The sequence below is a fragment of the Panicum virgatum genome, chromosome 9K (genome assembly GCF_016808335.1).
Source record: "Panicum virgatum strain AP13 chromosome 9K, P.virgatum_v5, whole genome shotgun sequence".
NCBI classification, from domain to species: domain Eukaryota; kingdom Viridiplantae; phylum Streptophyta; class Magnoliopsida; order Poales; family Poaceae; genus Panicum; species Panicum virgatum.
This window is the reverse complement of record NC_053144.1, coordinates 45,252,408-45,258,407: the sequence shown is the minus strand read 5'-3', so window position 1 is coordinate 45,258,407 and position 6,000 is coordinate 45,252,408.

The following is a 6,000-nucleotide window of genomic DNA, read 5'->3' as shown; positions in this document are numbered from 1 at the left end:
GCAAAAGAAAGGGAGGAATAGGTCGCTGGGGTCTTTGAGGTGCTCATGCGCGCGCTGGAAGGGGTCCTGGGGCTCTGCGGCGAGCTCGCCACGGCGGCGTCGCGGTGGCGGCCGGCGCGGGTGCTTCTGGACGCGGCAGCGCGCGTGGCACGGCCGGGAGAGGCACAGCGCGATGGCAAGGGCGGTGGAGCGGCTCCGGGGCGACGCGTGGGCGCTAGCGCGACAGAAAAAGGCGGCCGGGAAGCCTCTCCACGGCGCCGGCGTCGGCGCCGTCGGTGGGCGGCGGCGAAACAGAGCAGGGGTGGGGAAGAAGGGGATAAGGGCGATTTTGCAATTTCCAAAAGTTCCAGGGACTAAATTGTAAACCAGTGATAACTTTTAAACCAAAGCTCAAATGGAAAAGTGCCCAACATGAAAGTTGTTCAAAATTTCATGATCTACAACTTTGATGTTGTGCAAAAATTTATTTGACCAAAGATTCAAGAGCTAAAATTAAAATCATTGAAGGGATTTTGAAATCTAGGAAATTTGTCTTTTTCAATGTAAATTCACTACAAACATAGACTTACAAGCAAAATTGGTTGCCATGCAATAAATGCACTGAAATTTTGCACAAACACCCTCCCTAAAAGCTATATTCAGAAATAACTATATAAAGGACCTTGCATAAAATCATAATTACACATATAACCTTTCATAATTACAAAAAGATCCTTTTTAAGTAAATCAAGCACAAGATGCATAGCAAACCTACACCATTACTGTGCAGGCACCTAATTAAAATACTGCGTAAACACCCGGGGTGTTACAGCCTTCCCCCCTAAAAGGAATCTCGTCCCGAGATTACAGAAAGAAAAGGGTGCAACGATTTGGTACCTGGATTGGTTCTAAGAAAGTCGGGAAAGTTTCTTTGGAGAAAATTTTCAGTCTCCCAAGTAGCTTCTTCTACAGTATGCTGATTCCACTGGATCTTGTACATTTTAACTTTCTCCCTTCTAGTACTTCTTTCTTTGGTGTCAAGAATCTTGATCGGATACTCCTTATAAGATAGATCGGATTCGATCTCAATATCCTGTGGTTCAAGGATCTCAGTAGGTACCCTGGTGCACTTCCGAAGTTGTGATACATGGAAGACATCATGAACGGCGGCCAACTGAGATGAAAGACGAAGTCGGTAGGCAACGGGTCCACAAGTTTCGATAATTTCAAATGGTCCGATGTATCGGGGTGCTAATTTCCCTTTTAAGCCAAAGCGTTGAACACCTTTAGTAGGAGATACTCGCAAATATACAAAGTCTCCTACCTCGAATTGTAAAGGATCTCTCCTTTTGTCTGCATAACTTTTCTGTCTTGATTGAGCTGCTTTAAGATTAACCTGAATAATTCTGACTTGCTCCTCTGCCTCAGAGACTAAATCTGGCCCAAAAATTTTGCGTTCTCCAGCTTGGGACCAATTCAAAGGAGTTCGACACCTTCGACCATATAATGCTTCAAATGGTGCCATTTGCAAGCTGGATTGATAACTGTTATTATATGAAAACTCTGCCAGTGCTAAGCACTTAACCCAATTCTTGCCATATTGAATAACACATGCCCTCAACATGTCTTCAAGGATTTGATTGATTTGTTCAGTTTGCCCATCTGTTTGTGGATGATAAGCCGAACTACGAATCAATTTTGTTCCAAGGGATTCCTGCATTTGCTCCCAGAAACGTGCTATAAACTGAGGCCCACGATCAGAAATAATCGTCTTTGGAATACCATGTAAACGAACAATCTGATCGAGATAAATCTCTGCGTACTTCTTGGCAGAATAAGTGGTGTGTACTGGAATAAAATGAGCGGTCTTGGTGAGTCTATCAACTATTACCCAAACAGAATCATGCTTATGAGGAGTAGTGGGTAAACCAACGATAAAATCCATACTGATGTCCTCCCATTTCCAGGATGGAATAGATAAAGGTTGGAGAGTACCAGCTACTTTCAAATGACTAGCTTTAACTCTTTGACAGACATCACACTCAGAAACATATCTGGCGATCTCTCTTTTCATTCGAGTCCACCAGAAATTTTGTTTGAGATCATGGTACATCTTGGTACCACCGGGATGAATCGAAAACTTCGATAGATGTGCTTCATCAAGGATTTGCTTTCTAAGCTGATGATCCTTAGGTACCACCAGTCGGGATTCGAACCATAGAACTCCCCTATGATCCACTCTGAAACATTTATACTTTGCTTCTCCCTGTGATAACTTTTCCTTGATAACCTTGATACCCTCATCATGTAATTGTCCCATGATGATGCTATCATGAAGTGTAGGCTCAAGGGATATATGATTCAAACTTCCTTGAGGTACCATTTCTAGGTTTAACTTCATCATTTCCTGGCATAGAGTTTCATTGAATGGTTCTACAGATAGACAATGGCATTGTGACTTGCGGCTGAGTGCATCCGCAACCACATTAGCCTTTCCTGGATGATAATGCACTTCTAGATCATAATCCTTTATCAACTCCAGCCAGCGTCTCTGTCTCATGTTGAGATCCGCTTGAGTGAAGATATATTTGAGACTCTTATGGTCAGTGTAAATATTACAGTGAGTTCCCATAAGATGATGTCTCCACATCTTAAGAGCGTGAATGACAGCTGCTAACTCCAGATCATGGGTTGGATAATTCTTCTCATGATCTCAGAGAGCTCTTGATGCATAAGAGATAACCCGGTTGTCCTGCATAAGCACACAACCAAGTCCCGTACCCGACGCATCACAATAGACATCAAAAGGTTTAGTACTGTCCGGTGTAGACAATACTGGAGCGGTAGTTAATCTTGCTTTGAGAGTTTGGAAATCTTCTTCACACTTATCATTCCAAACAAACTTCACTCCCTTCTTCAATAACTCCGTCATAGGCTTGGCTATTCTGGAGAAATCAGTAATGAATCGACGATAATATCCAGCTAAACCAAGAAAACTGCGAATTTGATGAACTGAAATAGGAGATTCCCAATCCATCACTTCTTGTACTTTAGTTGGATCAACAGATATACCGTCACTGGAGATAGTGTGACCTAAGAATTTCACACTGTCCAACCAAAATTCACACTTGGAGAATTTGGCATAAAGATGATGATCTCGTAATCGTTGGAGAACGATACGCAAATGTTCAGCATGATCTTCTTCATTCTTGGAGTAGATTAAGATATCGTCAATGAAAACCACGACGAATTTATCCAGCTCCGGCATGAAGACTGAATTCATCAAGTACATAAAATATGCTGGGGCGTTGGTAAGACCAAAAGACATAACCAAATATTCATATAGTCCATATCTGGTAGAGAAAGCAGTCTTTGGAATATCACAAGGCTTGATCTTTATTTGATGGTAGCCAGAACGAAGATCAATCTTAGAGAAAACCTTAGCTCCAGCTAACTGATCAAACAGAATATCAATGCGGGGAAGAGGATACTTGTTTTTAATAGTGACCGCATTGAGTGGTCGATAATCAACACATAGCCTCAAACTATCGTCTTTCTTCTTCACAAACAGGGCTGGACATCCCCAGGGTGAAGAACTTGGACGTATAAAACCTTTGTCAAGAAGATCTTGGAGTTGGACTTTCAATTCTGCTAATTCATTTGGAGGCATTCGGTACGACCTCTTAGAAATAGGGGCGGTACCGGGTTGAAGTTCGATAACAAACTCGATGTCCCTATCAGGAGGCATTCCAGGTAAATCATTTGGAAACACATCCGCATACTCCCACACAATAGGGATATCTTCAAGTTTAATTTCTTTTGCGACATAGGCACAAGAGTTAATGTACTCTCGTTGGGGTAGATAGAGTATGGTGGCTCCTTGATGTGGTGAATCTATCTCGACAGCCCGGGAAGAGATATCTAATAGCACTTTATGTGTAGTCATCCAATTCACGCCTAGAATAACATCCATGCCTTCTAAATTCAGCAAGATCAAGTCTGTCTTTATCAATTTGCTACCCAGCTTAATTGGCACACATCTAGTGATTTGATTGGAAGCTATCTTCCCACCAGGGGTTGTTATCATAAACGATCCCTTAGTATGACAAAAATCCAATCCTAATCTTGCTCCAAATTTGGCACTTATAAAACTATGCGTTGCACCAGAATCAAATAATATGACTGCGGGTTTATTGTGGATAGAGAAAGTACCCGTCATTACTGGTGCTCCTGCTGGAAGGTCTGCAAGAGTAGTGAAATTAACTCGCCCTTGCCGGACTTGCACTATTTGCCTCTTGCCCTTGCCCTTGTTGTTGTTGTTGTTGTTGTTGTTCTGATTAGAGTTTTGCCCTGGATTGTTTCTTCTGGGTTGTGGACAATTCTTGGCAAAATGAGAAGCACTGCCACAGTTGAAACATCGATTATTACTATTCCCACTATTGAACTGTGGGGCATTCGACCTTGGGCTAAACTGCTGCTGTTGCTGTTGCTGGGGCACTGGAGGTCTGAATCCTCCTTGTTGCTGAGGCGGCCTAAAGACAAACCTACCCACTGGGGCATTTCTTTGTGGAGGCCTTGGTGGAGTATTTTGCACCAGGCGATACCTTGGTGGCTGGGCACTCGAGGGTCCCGTTGGTGCCTTCCGCTTTTTCTCAGCACGATGTGCAGCAATACAATCTTCCTGTGTAATGGCCATATTCACCAGCTCATTATAGGTATGGGGCTGAACCAAGTTTAAACGTTCCTTGAGCTTAGTATTGAGGCCACGACGGAAACGATCACGTTTCTTGGCATCAGTATCAGCATGATGGCCCGCATATTGGCACAGATGATTGAAGGTCTGTGCATATTGAAGAACAGTGCGGGTTCCCTGATCTAGAGCCAAGAATTCATTCAACTTTCTCTCCATCAGTCCATCCGGAATATGATGTGATCTGAATGCAGTTCTGAATTCCTCCCAAGATATGATATGTCCAGCAGGCTGCATTTCACAATAATTATCCCACCATATACGTGCAGGACCGCGAAGCTGTTGGGCGGCAAAGGGGGCCTTGTTTGCATCAATACATGGTACCGCTAACAAAGCAAACTTGGAATTGATTGTACGAAGCCAAGCATCGGCATCCAATGGGTCATCAGCTTTGCTGAAAAGTGGAGGTTGGGTACCAAAGAATTCCTGGTAACCCGCTGGTTGCGCCTCCCTTCCTCCATACTGTTGGCGTGGCTGATTTTGTTGCCCATGGACTAGCTGGCGAAGCAGTTTTGTTTGCATGGCCATTAACTCGGCCAGATTTGACGGGGGTGGCGGTGGTTGCTGAGATCCACTGCCAGTTTCACAACCAAAGCCATCAGGCGTTCCGCGTGTATGACCAACCATCTGTAATCATGGAAGACATCCATTAGATACATATTTCTCGCTTCCAAAATCAATGGTACATGCAATGATCATACATTTGGATAAAACAAAATCAGCAAAAATGTAACTAGATGCGGTGTAGCACAATATGCACAACACATAAATGTGCAACCCACAAAAATCAAAACTGGTCAGCTGCTAGATAGCTTCAGGCTCCATCGTATAAAGACTCAATGCTGAGAGCAAAGGGTAAAGGAAATAATCTAGCAATTTACTCTTCAGCGCCATGTGCTATGTTGCTAAACAACAGAGATCATAGAAGGGGTTGGACTAAAATTTAGTCTCACAGATTCAACATGCTAACATTTGATGAGCACATATGCCACAAAAATTTGCAACCTCTTGTATTCATCAAACGGCGTGAAAATGCACAAATAAAGAGATTTGCTAAGTAGAAAGATTATGATTTCCAAACTGGTAGTCGCTACTTATATTACATCCAAAGCAGCCTTGTTCTTACAACCTAACATCGCTTAACCTTACCACGTATAATACAACAAGTGGTACTCCTCCCTAAGGCTATTTTACAAAAACATCCTCCCTATATACATATGCTACAACAAGAGAACACAACTAGCTAGGACAAGTCTAAGTCGCCTAGAAGT